This window comes from Lepidothrix coronata, unplaced genomic scaffold (assembly GCF_001604755.1).
Source record: "Lepidothrix coronata isolate B3197 unplaced genomic scaffold, Lepidothrix_coronata-1.0 Scaffold105, whole genome shotgun sequence".
Classification (NCBI taxonomy): domain Eukaryota; kingdom Metazoa; phylum Chordata; class Aves; order Passeriformes; family Pipridae; genus Lepidothrix; species Lepidothrix coronata.
Window position 1 is genome coordinate 750,751 of NW_016690285.1, and position 23,282 is coordinate 774,032.

General features: G+C 43.8%; 1 long non-coding RNA gene across 2 annotated transcripts in view; it reads right to left on the bottom strand.

Annotated features, from left to right (window-relative positions):
• Positions 1 to 23,282, bottom strand: part of LOC108501626 — a 156,031-nt gene that overhangs the window by 41,439 nt on the left and 91,310 nt on the right. The gene's annotated exons all lie outside the window — the stretch shown is intronic.

A 23,282-nucleotide genomic window follows, 5' to 3' on the forward strand; every position in this document is an offset into this window, starting at 1 on the left:
CCCCAGCTCCCCCAGCCTGGCTCCAGAGCAGAGGGGCTCCAGCCCTGGGAGCATCTCCATGGCCTCCTCTGGACTTTATTTTGGATTATTTCCAAAATAACCAAGTTTCTCTTTACTATGAACTAAGAAGTCAGAAGTTATCATAAAAATAAATCCACCTGAAGCCCAAAGTCTAAAGCTTTTCTTTCCCATCAGACTTGCATGTTCAGGCCCAACTCAGGGCATTCCCAAATGGATTTTATACACTTGCTTCTGATTTCTGGGATTTTTTCTGGCTGAACTCTCCCTGGCAGAAGATCAGAGGATGGGAAAGTCAGAGCAGGTGGCTTTCAAGTCCCCCTTTGCAGTCTCAGGAGGACTAACACAGAACAATACAGATTCCAGATTCCAGGGAATTGGGGACAGAAGGGATTAAACTGCCGTGCTGGATGTCAGGGACAATAAAATAATCAAATCACAAGTTCTCTCTCGAGCCTGAGCTCAACTCACAAGACATAAAAGAAGCCAAGAACAGAGGCAAACTGGAATCAAGTACTGTGATATTAATGTCCCTTTTTTCGGTCAAAATGGAGATCAGGAGCAGAAATGGGAAGTGTGAGAAACTGGGATATTTTTGAAAGAATAAAAACAACCAACCATAAAAAAACCCACGACCAAAAATAAAACAAAACAAAACAAAACAAACAAACAAAAAAAGGGAGGGGGGGAGGGAATTATTCCCATATTCAGATTATAAAAACCTGAGTGATGCTCTGATGAAGGATGGGTTATTTTTTTCCTCTCTGTTAAATCCCAGTGTTGCCAAAGGGCTTTCCAGAAAGCCAAACTCTCCCGAACGGAGTGATGCCAGCTTGAGTTTCTTGGCATTCAGCAACACTAATTGTCCCTTTTTTTCCTCGCTGCTCTTTGCCACATTTCTTGGAAAACAACAGCTGTGTTTATTCCAATAGCACTATCCTGATGACTTGATGATAGGCTAATCTGCTGGAATTTCAAGCGTGGCTGTCCCGTAGGAATCTCTGCAGAGCACCACACAATTGCCTTTGGATGACACAAATCCTTGGAAAGGCTTCCATACTTCTGGCCCGTCTGGGAGGTCACCCTTATCCCACTTAGGTCACTGGATTTCTTGCAGCAAGCACAATGTTTTTCAGGGTTTTTGGGAATAATTTCCTGATGTATCAATGTCAGGAGGTAATTCCACGACATACAGAGTTCCCCAAGCAGAGGGATGGAGGAGGATGTGGAATTACAATGGAAACAAGCTCAGCATCGCCTGGAAATCAGGGCTGGGAATTCAGGGACTGGCAGAGTTCTCCATGAAACAACACAACTACAGAGCACACGATATTATAGTGAGCGATTTACATAATATATCAAATTATTCAGGAGAAAAAAAGCAGCCATATGAAGCTGAATGAATCCCATGGATTCCAGGAGGAAGCTTTCAGAAAACACACAACCAGCTCCATCCCGGAGGGGGTGCCCAGGAATCACTGCTCACAAAATGTTGGTTACTCAACAGTAAAAAATGTTACAAAAAGGAGGGAAAACTAGGATCAAACAACATTTTCTCCCCACCTGAATTTCTAATTAAAAAAATAAAGTGTCCAAGGCCAGGTTGGACAAGGCTTGGAGCAACCCAGCACAGTGGAAGGTGTCCCTGCCCATGGCAGGGGGTGGAATGGAATGAGTTTTACACATCTCAAAACCCAAGCACAGCCTTTGGAAAAGCCAGAGCACATCCAGACCCATTCCCAGGCCAAAGGCATCTCAGTCTCATCAGCTGTGTTTGAGGTAATTTGGGAAAATGTTCATTTATTCCTCATTTGTTGCAGAGTTGGTCCCTGATCTTTCCACCTCGTTCCTGCAAAAGTGCACCTCCCCAGCTGACACACTGAAAACTCTCTGGGGATCTCCAAGGACTCTCTAAACGCAGGAAGAACATGATTTTTGCAGCCCAGTGAAGGAGGGAGGTTTTACAGGTGTGTTCTGTCCTCCTTCAGCATCCCTTCCAGTGTCACTTGGAGCAAAGCTTCCCGTTATTATTTAATTTGATATATCCACACCCAGCCACCAAGAGGTCTGGGAACACGAGCAGATTTCCTGCTTTAAAACCAGACAGAGTTAGATAAACACCCAAAATCCTGTGGCCCTGCACCCACAGCCCATGGGAACAAGGATTAATCACACCTGCACCTCAGCTTTGCTTAGTCTCAGCTTCTAGTCCTGGACTGCACTGCACCTTTATCTGCTAAATAATGTCTTATCACCAAAGAATTCCTTATAGATGAGACCACTGCACGATTTTGATCAGACCAATGCATCGTGTTCTCCACATAAAGACAATATTCACTCCCTCTGTAAAGCCACTTCCCAACATTTTAGTGATGCTCAGTAATGATTTCTTGCTCCCTTCTGGATCATGGACAGAAACATCTAGAACCAGCCTAACAGTCTCTCTCCTTGGAATTTACTCCTCAGTTATTCTCTGCTGAAGCTCCCTTTGAAGCCACTTGGCCAGCTCAGCTTATTTAATATGTGCCAGATAATGATTTGTATTCCTTAATCAACATTTCAAATAAGACCCACTTCAAATGTTTTATTTAAGTTCAGGTTTATTGCAGCATCTTTTGCAGCCCAACCTGCAGCCTCAGAAAACCTAAAAATAGAATGAAAGATCGGGTTGGCTTGACCTCCTCTAATTCCAAACCACCCTATTGACTGGCCATTTATTGCTCCCATTTATTTCTGTATTCACACCATTTTATGTCCCTTCCTATTATTTTTCTCTGAACTGAGGAAGCAATTTCATCTCTGCTTTTGTCTGTAAGTACATATTTAATTATGTGGCCCTGATCTGCATAGAAATAGAGTCACTTCATCATTTCCTTGCCCATCTTCAGGACATAATTGAATTGTTTTCACACTGAGTCCCCACCCAACAAAGAGCTTTAAAACAAAGCTGCTGTACTTTACTTGTTTTCCAGTGTTACACACCAGGCCTTATCTTACCTCTCCTAAAACAACAGCAAAATTAATCCTAAATACCCTTAAAAAGCACAAATCTTCCCCAAAAAAGTGTCCAGTTTTCCATGTAGTTGTACATAAACACAACTCCTCAATGCAGATGGTTCTCTACAAGTGCATTATCAGGGCTCATGGACTGAATAAAATCACTGTCATTTCCCTCACATGACTGAGCTTCCCCTTGCTGGAAAATTAACTCCAAGGAACATCTTTGAGATTTTCAGATTGAAAAACAGGCAAGAGATTTCTCCTGCCTTTAGAAAAAGAAGCCAAAAAGAACTGAAGTGTAAAACACCTCAGCTCTTAAAAATAATTATATCAACTAGAACATTTTTATGCTCATGGTGCAATATGTGTCTATCTTAAGTATTTATTTCAAGAAAGTTATTAGTTTAATATTTGTATCATACATTGCCTTAAATTGAATATAACCAGGACTGGTTTGGTTAAAATTAAAAAAAAAATAGAAGCACTTTTTTGCTCAGGTGTTTTCCATCAGGAACTGTCAGCAAATTAAACTGGTTTTAAGGACAGGATAAGTACTTAATTATTATTAGATCACTGAAAATAGTTCTCAGAACTAAAGCAAAGTTAGATAGGTATTATCATGCATCCATTCCTTTCTTATACTTATTTTTCCATATCAAATTTGCCTGCCCTCAGTCCAACCACGATTTGAGCATCAGAGCTCCCCCTCAAGAGCACAAGGTATCCCTGTATCACCAAAGCACAGTCCCAGTGTATTCCCTTTCCTGGAGAATCTATTTTCCCTTTCCTGGAGAATCTATTTTCATTCAAATGGCTTTAAACTGAGTTGCTCTTTGGCTTTGCAGGATGAATTATCCTGTGAGAGCATCAGCTCCAATGCAGAGAGCAAATGCTCTGGACTGGCCTCTGCTTTCAGGGCACGGCTCCCCTGCCAGCCACGGGGTTTGGCTTAAAGCTCACCCAGGGTAAAGGACATTTTGGAGCCCTCCAGGTATATAAATCAACTGAAAAGTTTAAATCTAAGCCCAGAAAGGGAGGAGTTATGAATTTACAGTGCAAGCAGGGCCCCCAGAACGTGCACAGAGAGAAGCAGGGCTCCCACAGCTCCGACCCCACGGCCCTTCGCTGCAAATCCTGTCCTGCTCTCTGGAATGGCTCCAGGCATCTCCTGCATCCCAGTGTCCCCTACACTGGTCATGTCTGCATGTGCCTTATTTTATAGAATCACAGGATCATTAAGACTGGGAAAGCCCTCCAAGGTCACTGAGTCCCCCCTGTGCCCGATGCCCCCCTTGTCCCCCAGCCCAGAGCACTGAGTGCCACGGCCAGGCCTTCCCTGGGCACCTCCAGGGCTGGGCACTCCAAACCTCCCTGGGCAGCCCCTGCCAAGGTCTCACCACCCTTCCCATGACAAATTCCTCCTGATGTCCAACCTGACCCTCCCCTGGCACAGCCTGAGGCCGTTCCCTCTCCTCCTGTCCCTTGTTCCCTGGGAGCAGAGCCCAACCCCCAGCTCCCCCCTCCTGTCAGGGGGTTGCAGAGCCAGAAGGTCCCCCCTGAGCCTCCTTTTCTCCAGGCTGAGCCCCCCCAGCTCCCTCAGCTGCTCCTCACAGGACTGACTCTCCAGACCCTCAGAAATCTGATGATTTCTGAAGTCTTTCTTTTTTTCTTTCTGAACTCACCAAACACAACTTTCCAGGGGAACAGGGGATTTTAGAAGCCCCACCAACTCCCACCTCCTGCACCAGCCAAGGTCAGCACCTCCACATGCAGAAGGTTGCTCACTCTCTCTAAAACAGTGAATGCAGATAATTACATAATTTACCATCCACTCTATAATTAAAATACAGAATGACCTCAGTGCCACAGTGCATGTTCACAGCTCATTATTCACCAGGAGTCACCCAAACCACGACACCCATCTATTTTTTATGTTGCCAGTGTATTCAGGAGCTCATTCCAGGCACTCTATGGGGTCCAAGGCCTCTGAAATGCTATTTCTTCTGAACTGAGATCTTTTCCTGCTCTTCTCCAGATCCCTTCCTGAGCAGGAAACACTACAACTGGTCCAGGCACATTTTTGCCAAGGGAATTAACTGTTGCACAATTCCCGTGCGTTTGCCATCATTAACTAACCCAAGACTCAGGGCTGGAGGAGCTGCCCCAGCAGTTTTGCCTGTGGTGGAGTTTGCAACAGCTTCATAAGCTGAAGAGATTGGTGGAGAAGCCATACCAAACCACAGCCTCTCTCCTCACCGGCAGGAGTGTGAGCAAGACTTTCATGGAGTCATAGAATGGTTTGGGTTGGAAGGGAAATTAAGGATCATTTTGTTCCACCCCCTTTACGTTGGTATTCAATATCAAGGTGAAAAAACATGTTTTAGGAGTTGAGAATCACAGAATCCCAGAATGGTTTGGGTTGGAAGGGATTATAAAGATCTTTCAGTCCCACCCCCTGCCACGGGCAGGGACACCTTCCACTAGCCCAGGTTACTCCAACCTGGCCTTGGACACTTCCAGGGATCCAGGGGCAGCCACAGTTTCTCTGCCCAACCTGTGCCAGGGCCTCCCCACCCTCCCAGCCAAGAATTTCTTCCCACTATCCCATCTCACTCTGCCCTCTGGCAGTCTTGTCCCTCCAGCCCTTGTCCAAAGTCCTCCTCCAACTCTCTGTGTAGAGATCCAGGAGTTCTACAACCCAGTGACTGTGCCAGCCTTTTGGGTCAATGGAGGACATCAGATGGATGTCAGAAATGTCCCTGGACAGTATTTACAAGGCCAGGAGGGTAAACCCTTAAATAACTTGGATATCTGCTCTCCAATGGATCCATTCAATTGTATATGGTTATTTTTTGCTTCTGAGATATTATTTTTCCTTGCAAATTTAACACTAATTAACACTCCAGTTTTTCAAGAGGGCTTATAAAAAAGACAGTCAGTGATATTTTACATGGGCAGGGACTGATAGGACAAGGGGGAATGGCTTTAAAGTAAAGGAGGAGAGATCTAGGTTAGAGGTTAGGAAGTTCTTTACTCACAGGGTGGGGAGGCCCCGGCCCAGGTTGGGCAGAGAAGCTGTGGCTGCCCCTGGATCCCTGGAAGTGCCCAAGGCCAGGTTGGATGGGGCTTGGAGCAACCTGGGCTGGTGGAAGGTGTCCCTGCCCATGGCAGTGGGTGGCACTGGCTGATCTTTACAGTCTCTTCCAACCCAAACCATCCTGATTCTACGATTCTACAACTCCTAAAACATTTTTTTTTCACCTTGATATTAAATACCAACAGAGAGTCACCCCGAGTGAGCAGCAGAACAGTATGAGGGGGTTCAAAAAACAGATATAAAGCTCTGCCAGCAGCAATTTCTGAAAGTCAGTTGGTGTTTCTTAATGTCATCAAGGTCTGGGCTTCTCCCTGCTGCTGGACTAAGCCTGGGTGGTTCAACTGCCACCTCTGCAGCATTGTAACCCAAATGAGAATAACCAGTGATACAATGTAGATTTATGCTCTAATTTGAAGCATTAAATCAAAAGTCACTGTGTACACACAGCTGCTTTTTGGAGAGCAACAGCAATTTCCTGCTTTTCAACGGCTCAAACAAATGTGGGGAGTTTTATTTAAAAGCCTTTTTTTGCTTGTTTCTTAATTGGTGAATTCTTGTGGCAAAAGCACCCAAACAATTCCGAAGAATTGCGAGAAAAACTGAGTTAAATTTCAAACGCTCAGCGGCACAATGTGGCTGTAAAAATTGGAAAACCACAAATACGTGGAGTTATCTCCTGGTTTATAGCTGTCAGTAATCCTGGGCTGGGCTGGAGAGGGTTCTTACACTTCCAGTGGAGCAGCTGGAAGAGCACAATTCCCTTTAAGGTGATGGAATCCAATTGTCAATGTCAGAATGGCCTTTCCCACATAGTTACATTTTTATAGCCCTGAAATAGCTGTTTTCTTTGCAAAAAGGAAAAAAAGAAATAACATTTTACTGAAAAGAACAAACATTTCTCAGTGAAACCTTGTAGTCCTGGCCCAGGATGGATCCCTCAGGGATTTAGCAGAGATCAAAACTGTTGTGACTATATCACGTCTCAGGCCTTCACAGTCACTTAAAATTTATAAAAATCACAAGTTTTCAAATAAGACATGAATATCTATTAGTGGTCAAACAATGAACATTCATAATTAAATTATTATCCTTACTTTCCTTGCCTACTCCCTATTTCCCTGGTTTAGCTCCAGGTTAATAACCAGAATAGGTGACTTTTCTTCTCTGTAGAGATTTACATGTGATCACCAAAAAAGTACAAAGGATTTCACAAAAATCCCCCTGATTTGCTGTGGATAAATCACTGCCACAAAGCTACTATTTTGTCTGCTATTTGCAGTACTCCTTAGATAACACACACACACACATTTATATATGTATAGATATGTATGTTAAATATGTGGAGTTCCTCACCAGCCTCCTAAAAATAAAGCTCATTCAAATAAAGCTGGTCCTGTGAAAAACATGCAGATATTCAGAAGACATGGATAGAAAGGAATATTTGGTGTCATTCTTATTTATCAAGGTAAAATTTGGACATTTGGGAACAGTTGTCCGGTGCTGGTCACAACTGGTCATGGACATGGCTGGATTTTGTTTGTTGGCTTTGAGATTCCAAAATGCAACATTTCGGATTCTGAAAGATTTCACAGGCTTTGGGACTGGATTCCTTCCTAGGCCAGCCAATGAAATCTGGGTTTGAGTATAAACTAATCCTAGTGAATACTGACAGGAATGTCAGCAAGGAGACCAAGGACTTGGACAGAAAATGGGAGTATGAGAAGACCTACACTACTGATTTAATAAAATATTTTGTTAGTGAGGTCATTGGCAGCAAAAAATAGTTAATTAATTATAGCCTGGTCCGTGTGCTGAAACTCTAGGTTGAAGTCATCACAAAATACATCTAAGTAGGAAAATGAGGATCAAATGAAGGAAGAATTTGAGCCCTTTCCTCTGACACCCCAAATTCTCGTTGTCATTACTTGTGCCCATCGGACTCCTAATTCTGATTCCTCAGCCATGAATAAAATACCCTGAATAAAATAAATAACCTTATTAATTATGTACAGACAGTTTCTGTTGTTTCATTAATATGTGTTGAACCTTGTGTCTCCACATAAAGTCAAACTGAAGAAAGGAGTTTATTATTATTATTAATATGATGATTATTATTATTATTTCCACTCTAGGAGTTTGCCACAGCAAGTCAGGGAGGGGATATGCCCTGGGGAAAGGAGTGTCATCCCTTTCTGAGCCAAGACTGGAATGTAGCACTCAGCCAAATGCATGTTAATGAAACCAACCCCAAACATGACCTAGTGGGGACATTTGGGAACTATGGTGTTGGAATTGGATGATCTTCAAGGTCCCTTCCAACCCAACCCATTCTGGGATTCTGCGATCCCATGAATATATCGATATAAGCAACAAGAACTGCCTTTAATTGATATTTTCAAACTACCTTTAAGTGGTATTTTCAATCATACAAAACAGAGGTAAGACCCTATCCCTGAAAAGCTGCCAAAGCCCGTGACTTCACCAGGATTTGACTCAAAGGTGTCCCAGGACCGAGTCTGCAACAACAGTCCAGGTGGTTATGAGGACACTTCCAAAACAACCACACGTACCTGTGTACTTGGTGCACAACTGCTGCTTGGGGAAAAGATGCTTTACAGTTACACACCTACAGACCTTCCTGTGTTCAAGTCTTGGGCAGCTTGATTAGGAAATAATGTTGGAATTTTTGCCAGTGAATTCCTGTGGAACTCACAGCAGGAGTTTCCTTTCGGGTGGGGAATTTCTTCCCTCTTGGGTACTTCTGCACAGACGACAGAAGAGAAGGAGAGGAGCCCTTTGGTACCATCAGGTGTTTCTCACTCAGAGCAACCACTTCTCCAACCTGGGAAAGCATTGCTCTTTCCTCTCACTGTGGTTTGGAGGAGAGGGAGAGGTGGGAGAGTGAGAGGAGGGGAGGAAAGAGGAAAGCAAAGGGACGACCCACCCCTCTGAATTTCTGTTCTATTTATTGCCTTCAGACAGCCATAATTTATTAAGTAAACTACCTGGCACCAGCAGACAAACTCCAAGTCTCTGCTTTCCATTACCAGTGTGAGGAGAAGGTCTCCAGGATATATTCCAAGTGCACGTAGGTGACGGGATCGATACAGGGAGGAGGAGAGCAGATTAATCACCAGTTGGGTGATGCTCTACCCCCAGAGCTGCTCCATTTAATCTCCACCTCCCGGGGCTCAGTCTAACCCAGTCCCATACAGGTGTTCCCAGGCAGTTTTGTGCTCGCCTTGGATGACCCAGGCCTGGGTTTAATTGCTTAACAAACATAATTTTATTAGGGAGATAAAGATATAGCTCCCACTAATAAGCTGGCTTCAAAATATAAAGAGCCTTTCAAGATTGGATTTTTAGCTGGCTTGCTGCTCTTTCTTTAGTATCTAATTGATTTTCTTGACATCTCTTTAGCCTGGCATCCTGCCTGCCTAAGTACTTTATCTGACCTTCAGGCTCTGTGCCAGGTATTGATCCAACCCTTCCAATGGCTGTGTTGTAGCTGCTCTCCCAACTTTGATAAGGGATAATGTACCAGCTCCAGCCAGGCAGGAAGTCAATGGCCACCAAATTTCCTGCTCTCCCTGTCTGCTTATGGGAGTATTCTGAGCAGGGCTGAAATCAGATCCTAAACGAGGCCATATGTGCTTGTATTCCAAATTTCTCTTCCAGGAAATATTTTACCAAAAAAAAATTTAAAAAAAAAAAAAATATATATATATATCCTTGAATGAAAGTGTTTTGATTGAATTTTCAAGGCAGAGCTAAAATAAAGCTTTTCTGAAGTAGAAGCAAACTTGAGCTGTTAAATAAAATATCAAAACAAAAAGAAGGGGACAAAAGGAAGTCGGATCTTCTCAGTGCACCCGAGTCAGTGAAAATATTTTAAAGGGAAGTTAAAGGAAGTTATTTGTATCTTTAATAACACTTCCAAGGCAGCAATTTATTATAAATTACTCACAGAAAAACACAGCACAGAAATAAAATGGGAAAGAAAGAATGAACATAAAACTTGCTAAATTGTTGCAGTCGAGGTTAAATTTTCCCAAATCCCACTTCTCTCATGCGAGGCCTTGTGGCCACATTATTAGAGCCATTAAGCAACATGAAGAGAAAACTGATATAAACTGTTTCCAGCAGATGTTATAACATGTAAAGGGTACAACACCAGGGAAGGGAGCACATGGATCTTCTCCTGGAGGCAGCTGAATTAACTGGCAGCACACAATGCAAGATTTTGGGGCTTAAACCTCCACCAGAGCAGCAGCCAAAGGCCTGAGATGGACAAGGGGGTTTGAAGACACTCCAAAGAATTGTTTTAATTTCTCCAGTGGAGTCTTCTAAATGTTTTTTGTTGGTTGGCTGGTTTTATACCCCCACAAAGATGCAGTGAAGGGCCGTGGTTTTGGGATAAAACTCAAGGCTTGGGAGGCACTGGTTGAACCCTAACACTGTTCAAAACTGCTCTTCACAACTACCTAACCTTCCAGTCTCCCTAAAACGTTGGGAATGGATGCACAAGGAACACTGCCAGATAAATACATTAAAAATTGCATTCAAGAGCAGACAAATACCACAGACAGACAAGAGCCATGCTTAGAAGGCACTGCTGCCCTGAGGCTCCTGCTGCTCCAGAGCCAAGTCCAGCCCAGACATAACTGTCAGTACTTAGATGTAAAACATGCACTAAAATATTCTGCATTTATATGCTCCTTATATTTGCTCCAAACAGTTAAAATAGACCCCATTTCAACAGTTATGCTTGTCAGCCCCCCATGGAAAGGTAGGGATTAGCAGGAGAGTAAAGCGAGCACTTAAATCACAAATTTCTGTAAAGAAGAGGGTTTTCTCCTTCTTTAAAGAGATAATAAACCCAGCTGAGGGAAAACTTCAGCAGGGAAAATTAGGGATTTTTCAAGTGACAGGGAAAATGTTACAAATAGACCATCACATCAAGGGCCTTTTTCAGCCTACAGGGAAATCCCCTGGGTCACATCCTGCCTGCAGATATCTAGGAAACATCCCACCCTTCACCTGCTCTGCGAAGTCTTGTGTCTCCCCACCAACTTAAAAAGTCCCATCACTTTGTCAAGGACTTTTCTGTTCCCCTCCAAAAGAAAGAAGTGAAGTTACAAATCGAGATTTTTGTGGATTGATCCACTATTTAAACTCCCCTGGCCTCCCGTAAGTGCTTCCTATAGAGGCAGGACAGGAAGACGCCTCGCAGACGCCTTGGCACGGCCCCAGCAGCCCATCGGATCTGCTCCTGCAAAGAGCTCGTGGAAGCTTTGACTAAGACTGGCTCAAGTCCTGGATCATAAAACAAATGCCTCTGACAGGGAAGTCAGCACCGAAGGGAAGGGAATCAGCACAAGTGGGGCTCTGGTTCTGGTGCTGGAACAAAAGGACTGAGATAAAGGGTCTCCTCTCCACCTGTGCTTCCCAGTTCGCTTCTGCTGCGCAAACTTCCCACTGTGGTTCCTCACTTTCTGCTCAGATGAACGAGTGGAAAACAAGGAAAGTGAGGAACGATCCTACTGCAGCTCTAAGGGCTGCTGGAGTGCCCACTGCTCTGCCTGGAAGGCAAATATCCCACAGGAACTGCCATGGGAATGGTCCCCAAGCAGGAGCTCAGCTGGCTGTGACCCCTCAGCCTCCCCCTGGGGCTGTTGGAGTGCCCATTCTCCACCTGGAAGGGGGAATCCCATAGGAACTGCCATGGGAATGGTCCCCAAGCAGGAGCTCAGCTGGCTGTGACCCCTCAGCCTCCCCCCGGGGCTGTTGGAGTGCCCATTCTCCACCTGGAAGGGGGAAATCCCACAGGAACTGCCATGGGAATGGTCCCCAGGCAGAAGCCTCTGCCAGCTCTGACTCCCTCAGCTTCCCTGTGGGAGCAGCCAAGGAACTGGGGGGTGGAGAGGGATGAATGAAAACTTACAGGGTGTTCTGAAAAGTGGGCAAATGGTGGAAGTAACTCAGGAGAAACCTGGATGAGGGAACATAATTAAGTGGGATGTGGGGCCAGGGATGAGAGTGATACACAGGGTCTGGTTTCCTTATCTTCAGGGGAAGGACTAATTTGCTTTATAGTTGCAATTAGCCCTTTTTCCCTTCCAAGTGCTGACATTTTATCCCAGATTTATAAGTTTCTGGGCCTATATCTGGGACCAGTCTGTGCATTTGGAGCCAGTGGGTTTTTTTTCATTATTATTATTGCTAAAGACACAAGCCTGGGAACCACTAAATCCTACAGAAACCCGGGTAGGGCTGGAAAATTTCTGTACCATCAATGACCAGGATAGTCAGTGCCAAACCTTCAGCTACTTCAGAGGTGTGGGTGGACAAGCTCCTGCTTTTCCTTTCAAGAAAGGAACAATCCTGTTCAGTACAATTCCAAATAACTGATCATCAGGAAAATGTCACAAGACGTAAGTTTTTCCACGCTTTTTTGCTGAATTGTTTCATTGAGAGGTTTGAGAACTTACTGACTGTTTCATTGGCAAATTCCTGTTTCATAGTCATGTTCTTTAAAAAGACTTTTTCCTCTCTCTGATAATTTTTTACCTTTGCTTTAGCGAATTTTTCGGTTTAGGCTGAACATGCTTTTTAACAGAGATATTACTTAAGGGAGCTTAATATAATAGAACTGAAAATTTGGTTAATAACTCTACATCACTCAAATGTGGAGTAAATTTTCAAACTGGGACATCAGTTCTATTCTGCTCTTGGACAATCTGCTCCTATTCCCAATTATTCCCTGAGCAATTCCTGACTTTGGGGGGTTTCATTTTTTTTTTTTGTGATCCCATCCTGTCTCAATTCCATGTTCTCACCAGCCCTATTACACTATTTCCTGACCTCTTATTAATTATACTAATATATAAATATAATATGTAGTATATAATACATCATATATTATATATACAAATGCTTGCTTTTCCTTATTCATCATTCCTTAATTCCTGATCTCCTTTATTTCTCTTTATGATCTTCTTTTATACAGCTTGCTCTGCTGAGGTTACCCATAACCTGGAGTTTTCTACACATTTTATTTTCAGTAAAGGCCACAACTTACAGAGAAATTCCCCAGTATATGACTTAAAACACAAGTACCTCACATTTCAGCTTAGCTTTGAGATCTAACAACACAAACCCAAGCAAAATTCCTTATTTATTTTAAGGAGAGCAGAAGTTTACTGCACAGAAAATTAAGCAGCTTAATATCACCATGAGAATACACTTAATAAGTTGATCAAATCCTCACTTCTCAAGAATCTGGCTCAAACTGGGCTGAAACCACCTGGGTGAAATAAGTCCCTCCTTCCCAAGTGGGATGTGAAATCACAACAGAATTTTTCCACACTATCCAGTGTTGACTCTTGATTTGGCCTTGGATTAACTGGAAGGAAGGTCCAGATTAGATGCAAAAGCAGATACTTATTGCAAAACCTATTCAGCCCCTGCTTCTACTGCAGCATCCTCAAAACCCATGTCTGTATCTCTTTCATGATGACTAAATTTCTCCCCAAAGAGACTTTGATCCAGAAAAGTGCTGCTTTAATCATCATTGACTTAATGATTCTTTTGCAATGTCAATTAAACGGGATGAAAAATTAAACCATTTGCAGAACACGAGGACCTTTTAAATTACACTTTTCAAAAATATTATTTAAAATCCCGGTTATATAATCCTTTTAGAACTGTCAAAGAATAATACTGCTCTAACATTTGACTCATTACTCATGCCAGTGCTTGTTGGAACTCGGAGAGTTGGCAGATATTTAAATACCAAACTCACTGGAAATGGAGAAATCAGAGAAATCGGGAGGGGAGGGGGGCCACACGCCCCATTCAGGTGCTAAAGCCTCTTAAACATGAAGTTTTACACTGCTGATATCCCAGTTAGGTAACAATTCCAGATTTCTATAAATTAAACCACATATCCACCCCGGTTTTCTACTTTTGTTCGTTGAAAACACGTCGAGCTGTTTTTGCTGGGAACAAAACAGTTTTACCCTTTTCCATCCATCCCTCCCCACTCCCACACACAGAGCACCCCTGAAGGGGTGTTTTACTCTTGAATCCTTCATTTCATTCCCTCAGAAAGTCGCCTCCAAACCGATAACTACCTTTAAAATGCCGTGTTTTCCACTGGAATAGGCCGTGAGTGTTTATATCAGCACTGACACCAGCTCCCTCTTTGAGGACTCTCTGATGGGAAACGGGATGAGAGGTTTGATCTGGGTCCTGTGGGATTTCCCCTGAGGGGGGAACACATCCAAATAAGCCCAAGCAACACACAAGAAAGGCTCCTTTGGCTTCTCCTGCCCCCGCTGCAGGTCACAGTGTTGGTCATGTGAAGATCAGGGGTGAGGGTTATCATAAGGAACTAAATAAAACCTGGCAGTTCCACTGGGGATAAAAGGCACCATTCATGGAGCCTCTCTCTTCCCAACAGCCCTCATGCAATCCCAACATAAATCAGGAGAAGCCAGGATCATGTCCGGCCTCGCTGTCTCCTGTGAGTTTTATCGGCATGTAAAACCTTGTGGGGGTTGTGGAACACTCACTACCAAACATGTAAAAACCTCGTGGTGGTTGTGGAACATTCACTACCAAACATGTAAAAACCTCGTGGTGGTTGTGGAACACTCACTACCAAACATGTAAAAACCTCGTGGTGGTTGTGGAACACTCACTACCAAACCCCACTGCTCTGTCAGCCCTGGTAAATCAGGAATATACTCTGGAAACGAGTCTGTCCCAACCTCACTCCACCTTTTATATACAGGGTTCATTTAAAATTATAAAAAATAAAATAGAAAAGCAAAGAGGCTCAGGAAACATTAAAAAACGCAAACCAACTAGTCCTAAAACACTTTCAAGGGAAGAACTTCCCTCTTAATGGACATATTCTTTCAAAGCCCCTCACTCACAGGATTCCTGTAGCCAGTCTGTCACCACGGGCTCACTGGTTGTCATGACTTTTAGGAAGTGCCAGGATTTAACAGGACTGGCACACAACCATGGAATACCCTGAGCTGGAAGGGACCCACAGGGATCATCCAGTCCAATCCCTGGCCCTGCACAGACACCCCAACAATCCCACCCTGTCCCTCAGAGCGTTGCCCAAACACTCCTTGAGCCCTGGCAGCCTTGGGGCTGTGACCACTTCCCTGTTCCAGTGCTCAACCAACCTCTGGGGGAAGAACCTTTTCCAGGTATCCAGCCTAACCCTCCCCTGGCACAGCTCCAGCTGTTATATCCCGAAGATATTCAGGCCAATTAGGTTACAAACCTTTGCACAAATTACAAACTCCAAGTCAACCTACTTGTACACTTATTAATCACCCCTGGCACGAGCAAACAGGCTCTTGGCATTCCTCCACGTGGATTCCCACACGGAGGAATATGGTTAACCTTGTTCACACCTGCCCCACAGCCTTCACTGTTCTCCACGGATAAAGAGTTCCCATCATCCCATCTCCTCCAGGGAGGAGAAACAAGGCTGGTGTGACCAGTCCTACAGCACACAGGGTCAGAGATCCCAGTGCCCAAGCTGAGATGGAACTGCCTGAAATAAAATCAGACTCAACCTCACACTCCAAACCACAACACTCCCTCTCCCAGTGAATAATTCCCTAATGGCCATTTGTCCCAGTCCTTACACAGTTGATAATCTGGCCATTGATATCACTGGTAATGGTAGGAATATTCTGGAAACACCATTTTTAAAGGTCTGTCCCTGACGCTGAAGACCTTTAAATGACATTTTGAAGGTATGAGACTCTTCTTTCTGTGGGTAGTGAGTTATTCCATAGCTGTGCTCCATGTTCCCCTGATCACCTGCAGCTCAGGTGTGTAAATGGGGAGTACCTGTCCTGCCCAGACCTCAGCACTCAGCAACATTTTGTCTGAGAAGTTATTCTCCAAAGGACCCTATTTTGATTTTTGAAACAGAATCTAATGGAACCTCCTCCCATATCTGTTATGCTTTTTCCTGGCAAGGGCAGCTGAAGGAAGAAAGCAGGAGCTGGGAAGCTTGGAGTTCTACACCAATTTTAGTGTCATTTTGTGATCCCTCACCTGAATTTCCACACTTTCCACATCAGTACCACTCAGTTTGAGTAAGTAAACTACAACATCACTGAAAGGTTGCAAAGCACAGAGGGATACAGAGAGAATTCCTCTTTTCTAGTTATAACCTAACACTCTGTGGATGCCCACTAATAAAAACAAAAGGAATCTGTTCTCTGTGATAAATCATCATCATTGATTCACTTGCAGCAAGATCTCAGTGAGAACACAGCTTCTTGTGTCTTCATGGTATGGAAATACTGGCTGTGGGATGGTCCTGGAATTTTTCTTCAGGTTTCTAATGATTCAGGACCTGATTCCCGGAGTTGTCATATCCTAAGGACATAGGCAGGAGCAACAGAAATACTTTTGGAATTTGTTTTCAGCTTCATCTTCCCCAAACACTCTGGATATTTTGGGTATCCTGGGACCAGAGGACCTGCAGGTCCTCTGAGGGGGGATTCATTCTCAAAGGGAATTCCACTAAGGGAGACCAGCTCTTCTTTACCCAGACACAAGGGGGTTAACAAATCAGTTTTGCCCAGTTTGATATCAGTTTGATAATCCAACATTCAAAAGCAACAACTACAGAATGCACTGATGACGACAGAGGATGAAAGAAAGGGATGAGCTGCGTTTTTAAAATTATTTCTTATTGGCCATTAACACCTTTTTTCCCTGTACATTTTACAAACCAAGGTACTGGATCCTTACAAGACACTAAAAAAGATAAAATAAAACCTGCTCAACATCACACATGGCTGGAAAGCACTGGGAAGATGTACAAAGGCAGCTCAGCACGGGGAAGGTAGAACCAAGAATTTCCCACACATGCACACAAAGCTTTTTATTTTTATAACTAAAATCTGGAAGGTTAAATGAGGGGAAGTCTCCAAACAGCCCTGGAAATAATTTCAGAGCTATCACAGCCATATTTAAACAAGAGGATGGTAACAAGTAATTTCTCAGCAAGGAGTGATAGTGATTTCTGATGTTATCACAATTATTGAACCATTAGCACCAGATAACCCAACACATGACTCAGTGGTGCAGCTCAGCTCTGGGTATAACCCTGCTGTGGAAAAAAGGGAGTTATACATCCTAAACAAACAGTGCTGCTGTTTTGTAACTCATTTCTTTCAAAGTGTTCTCAAACCCTTTACCTGCTGAGCTCCCATCTGAGTAGAAATAACCAAAGACCATTTTCTCCGAAAATTATTTTGGAACTCTGGGACAATATTCTCCACTATAATTATCACTTTTTAAGGAGAGAAATAACAGAAAGAAAGAAATATCATCCCACTTATTTACTAGCCTGACTAGATTTTGCAGATGATGGTTACTGGAAACAAGGCACCTGGGACATCTTGCAGCAGCAGTTTCCTGTTCTGTGTTCTGACCATTCCCCCTGGGAGGGGAAACACCTCCAGGAGAGGTTAAAAACCAGGAGGGGTGTGATGGCACAGCTGATCCTGTTCACAGTGGCCTCTTGGTTTAAATTGGTGCTGAGAGTGGGTTTGGGCCACAATTCCAGTTCTGGCAGAAGCACATTTTCCTTCCTGCCTGTCCTGGCTGGTGAGCTCTGGCAGCAGCCCCGAGCAGACTCCTGGGGCCAGGAGATCCAACCACCTCAAAGCAAGATCAGCTGGGATGGATTAGTCAAAGCTCTTGGGCACCACCAGCTTGAAAGGGTTTATTCTGATGCCCCACTGTATGAAACAAAGCCAGTTTAGAGGGAATTGAACTTTCATGTGGTATTGAAAATACATCCCAAGGGAGCTCCACCCCCCATTCAGAATCATCCTCCGTTCATCCTCCTAAATTTCTGGCCGGGTTTCCACAGCAGTTTGGAGGGTTATCATCCTCCTCCAATGGCTGATATGCATTTGCATTTCCATGGTGCACTCCAGGCTTTGGAGGAGTCATGGAAGGAAAAGTAGGTTACAAGAAATAATTTCTTTTAGCCACAGTTTGACAGGTGGGAATAGGCAGGAGCTGCCACCCAGCAAAGAACCAAAGGGATCCTGCCCCTCTGCTCAGCCCTGTGAGGCACAACCATGGTGCTGTGTCCAGATCTGGGCTCCTCAGGACAGGAGGGACATGGAGCTCCTGGGAAATGATTCTCCTGCGAAGGTGCTGAAGGGTCTGGAGCATCTCTGGGACAGGGAAGGCTGAGGGAGCTGGGGCTGTTCAACCTCCAGAGGAGACATTGAGAGGGGACCTCCCCGGTGTGTGTAGGGAGGGGGCAGAGGATGGACCAGGCTCTGCTGGGGGGGTCCAGCACTGGCACAAGAGGAACGGGCAGGAACTGATGCCCAGGAAGTTCCACCTGGACATGAGGAAGAAAAACTTCTTCCCTGTGTGGGTGACAGGCTGCCTAGAGAGGGTGTGGAGGGATATCCCAGAACCACCTGGACACAATCCTGTGCCGTGTGCTCTGGGATGACCAGAGAGGTGTCCGGGTGAGGACACCAGAACAGCCCCAGCACGGAGCAGGAGGCAACACGGGAAGCTCCAGGCTGGGAGCAGAGCAGGTCCAGCAGCACCTGGGAGTGCCAGGATGGACTTTGCTCTGCTGATGCTCCTCCATGTGCAGGTTATTCCATGTAACACTAACCCAGATAACGGGATAAGGAGACAGAGCTGCTTTCCAGGTCACTCCTGATTAAAGGGGTGCTTGGTACCAAACTGTTGCTCTGCTCCATAAATGATGATCAGCACCCAGGGATGACTAAACTGAGCCCATCATCTTCCCTGCACATGAAACACGGGAGGTTTTTTCCCATCTGTTTTAATTAATCTCATTATCTATGAATTAACAGAATATTGCTTAAGGAAATCACGTCTTGCTTGGTCAAATTAATGTTTTAGTTACAAAGAAACCTTTCTATTCTCTAGGAGAAGTGTTAAATGTCTCCAAACCCAATATTTGGCAGGTGAAAACACACAATCCACCCCAGTCAGATACAGAGATTCCTTTTGAGCAGAGTTAATGGCATTAGTGCCCCTCGGTCAGTGCAAAGCCCGGGTCTTATCTCTGACGTGGGCAGATAAACAGATTTCCAAGGCCAGAGCTCACATGGCACCTTGGCTTTCAAGGTCACAGGTTACACTGCACAGAAGCCAATTCCAAGCCACCCTTACACATGTTTCTAAATAAATAGTAAGAGGATGTTTTGATCTGTGCATTCACAGAGCCCATGGACGTGCTCAAAATATCAGTTATATATTTATATATTAAATTGCACTTACTATAAATCCTGCCTGGCTTACCCCACCTCTGTCTGCTGGGGAGCACATAAACAATCCCAACAGATATTCCAGTATTTTCTCTTGCCTAAAGTTATCATCACTCCTTTTTCTCCAAGAATTCAAATGAAAACCCAAGCAGGACGAAATTAAACCCACTACTCATTCTGTTGGTTAAATTAGGCTTAATAATTAAATAAAGCATCTAAAGGATGTTTTTTATGGGAAAACACCACTTCAGATATCTGATTTCTTCGTGGGTTGAACAAAAGTTATTTCTTTCAGGTAACAAGATCCTATATATGAAATACATCCTGTATATGAAACGTAACACATGAACACAACCACTGTCAGACTCTGTTCTGCTTCAGAATCCCTTGGCCTTCAAAAAAAAAAAAAAGGCACAAAACCTGAGATTAACAAATAACTGTGAGATAATGTGAGTCCTGCAGGACTTTTCCACCATTTGTATGATAATGAACACCTGCCCATAGAGCTGGATTTCTCTTGGACATTTGCAGCAACTCAAACTAACAGAAGGGAAAAGAAACTAATTTTTGGGCCCTCTTTTAGGCCGAGGAGCTACAACTCAGTTCCCCAAACCAGCTTAAAAACTCCATCACGACGAATCTCCTTGTTAAAAGTAAATAAATAACGAGGGATGTGCAAGCTGAAGAAGCCCTTTTACAAGCTCTTAAAAACTGTGCTATGGGCTAGATCTTAGATTAATGTTGGTGATGCACACACTGGAAACCTGCAAAGCATTTCTGTAATTGCTAAGCATTATTATTTTTATTACTGCACCAGATGGAACCAATCCATCTTCGCAGATAATATCTCATAAATGATTCATTACTATTCCTTTAACCTAAAGTCTTTTCTATTTTGCAGATCCACCAGAAGTAACTATTAGGAGGCTCCATGCATAAAAGAGTACATAAACTACCTAATGTCTTCCAAATGTAGGAGCCTTGCTAATGTTCACCCTTAGGATGGTCACACTGCTCCTGCTCCTCTCACAAGCTGTTGCTTCTGGAAGATCCTCCTCATTTTCCAACACTGATTTCCGGGTAAAACATCACTGCAAACCAGGGGTGAAGTTTATAGTTTATATTCCTGCCATTGGTGGCAAATATGGACCAGGAGAAGGCTTTATAAGAGATACAAATATCTCAAAAAAATGCACAATATAGTTTTGTGATCCAATAATTCTTGGCTTCTCCCTCCAGTTAAACAGAGCCCCGTGACCACACTGCCCATCTCCCCTTTGCCCAGTAACTTTTGGACCAATTTTAATCAGATCACAAAGCCAGGTGGACATCTGAGGGATATCATTTTCTATCAGCTTAATGAAAACTGATGGCTGGGAGAGAGGAGAAGGACACAAATTAGTGCTGCCACTGGTAAAAGGGCTCAAGTGGGAGCTCATCCATCTCCCCCCAGGCCTGGGCTGCCTCTGGCCATGCAGACACTCTTGGGCCAAGCTCAGACATCCCCTGCCCACTTTAGACACAGGCACTGATGATACTTCTAGTGAAGTAAAGCTTGTCTAAAAATGTATTAAAGGTTGGCACAAGCAAAGGAATCAGAATGGTATCACTGACTGGTGACCCCAACACTTAAAATGGGAAAAAATGCTGAATTGCACCTCAGAAAAACACACCATTTCTTGGATTAGAAGAAAACACAGAGAGAGAAGCTAAACCCACCACAATTAGCTTAATATTTCGATGAATATTTTGAATATTTGATGGATATCTTGATGACCTCGGGAGCATCAAGAGGCAAAAAATAATTCCCAGAGTCCCAAGTGTGAACCCCTGGGCTTGCAGGTCTGCACTGCTTCCAGGGGATTATTTGGGTTGCCTGAGCTGCTCTTTACACCCAGAACAATTAGCCAATGGAATGGTAAAAGCTTGTTGCAAGTGAGGAGCCCTGGTACGATGCCTGAAATATTTATGGGGTTTAGCAATGAGAAAACAAGTTACAGTCTCCATGTAACACAGACATCGAGGTTTGGATGTGAGCTAAGGGTTCTACTGCTTGTATTTGGCACAATGGGATAAATTAAGGCTTCTTTGGTTTTTTGGCTGAGTGGTTTCAGACTCAGCTTTAATATCACTTTTTATTAGCTGAGGATTTGGGGTGTTTGAGTAAGGATGTCACACACAGCTCAGTTTTCTGTTGTCACCCCTCAGACAGCAGAATTCAAGCATGTCTGAATACACTGGAAATATTAATTTAAATACACTATTTAAACCTCAGCAGCAGCAAATACCAGGGGACCAGAAACTAAAGCTGTTGTGAACTTTTATGTCATTTTGTTTAAAAACACGACAAAATACGAAAGGAAAAAATTAAGGAAACCCTCCAAGACAGACTAAAATGCAACTGTCAGGATAATGATCTGTGCTATGAAAAGCCCAACACGCAGAGAACAAGACATGAACAGCTTTGTATTTACCTCTGGAACTCCAAACTCTGGGGCCTGCTGCAAGCAGAGAAGGGTTTGAGCATCCTGGGAAAGCAGCAGCCCCATGAAGAATCCCGATCTTGGAGGACTTTTCCAACCTAAATGGTTCTGTGACCCCACAGCCCAGCTCTCCCCTCCTCCTTGGCTCAACCCATCACCACTAAATCTGCAGCACGAGGAGTTTTCAAAGGTTCCTGGTACTTTACCTGCTAATTCTTCCCACCTTCACTAAACTGCAGCAGAGGAGGGTTTGGGGATCTAATTTGTCAAATTAAACTCCTGCTCAACCTCCTTCTTCCAAAGGTGTTTTATTCATCACCAACACGTGTTTCATTTAGCTGGAAAAAAATGTGTTTGGGGCTGAAATAGTAGAACTTTGCCACCAGGCACTTGGACACTGGCTCTCTTCTAAACATTTTATAAGAAGTCACTATTTCCCTTGGAAACCACATGAAAGCATCTCTTGAGCAAGTGGAGCTATCTTTGACTTGAAAGGCATCATGTGATCTCAGCCATTCCACTTCCAACCAGTTTTCAAGCTCAGTTCTGACTCACAAAATAGTAAACTGCCTCGAAAGCTTGCCCTCAAAAATCTAAATTCATCTAAACTTTTCATGAAAATTCATGCAAAAACGCAGTTTTTCAGAACCCATAAAAAAGTCAAATGCAGAATAAAATGTTTTCTGAGCAGCTTCGAATTCCATGTGGAAAGGAGAGTGTGGAGCCAGGTCCTCCTTTGGTGGAGGGTGACACAGTGAGGGGCAGGCAGAGGGTGATGGTGCCCTCCTAAAAATCCTTCTCAAAGGGGAACCCTACAAAGTGCAGGGTTGAGGCATCACCATGAAAAAACAAAACCTCAAATCCTTCATCTTTGACTGAGCTGTTCAATATTCCACTAGAAGGACTGGAATTTATAGACTGACCATTTAAAAACAATATCTTTTCCACTCCTCTTGTCACATAAAATAAATATTCCTTATAAAACCAGGCACAGATTTTTTTTTTCCTTTTGCTGATACCCCAGTTAAATGTGAGGAGCTGCATTTCACTGCATTCCCTTGACTGACAAGACACTGCTGTGAGCAGGAGAACCAAACCAGCCCTAATTCAAGAAAATCCCTCTAATGCAGGTAATTTTTAAAGATCTCTCACGACTGGGACCGTCTGACTTTTCACAAGGTAGGTTTGGCAAGTTCTTACAGTAAGTCGTGCCCAGGAGAACAATGTGCAAGCAGAGCTCACTTCCTTCCCAGACATGTTTTCCCTTGTGCTCAGCTGTTCCTGCTAAAACTGGGATGACTCTGATACCACTTTGGCCTCTCAGTGTGCAGGTTTTAACTTTGTTACTTAGTTAATTCACTT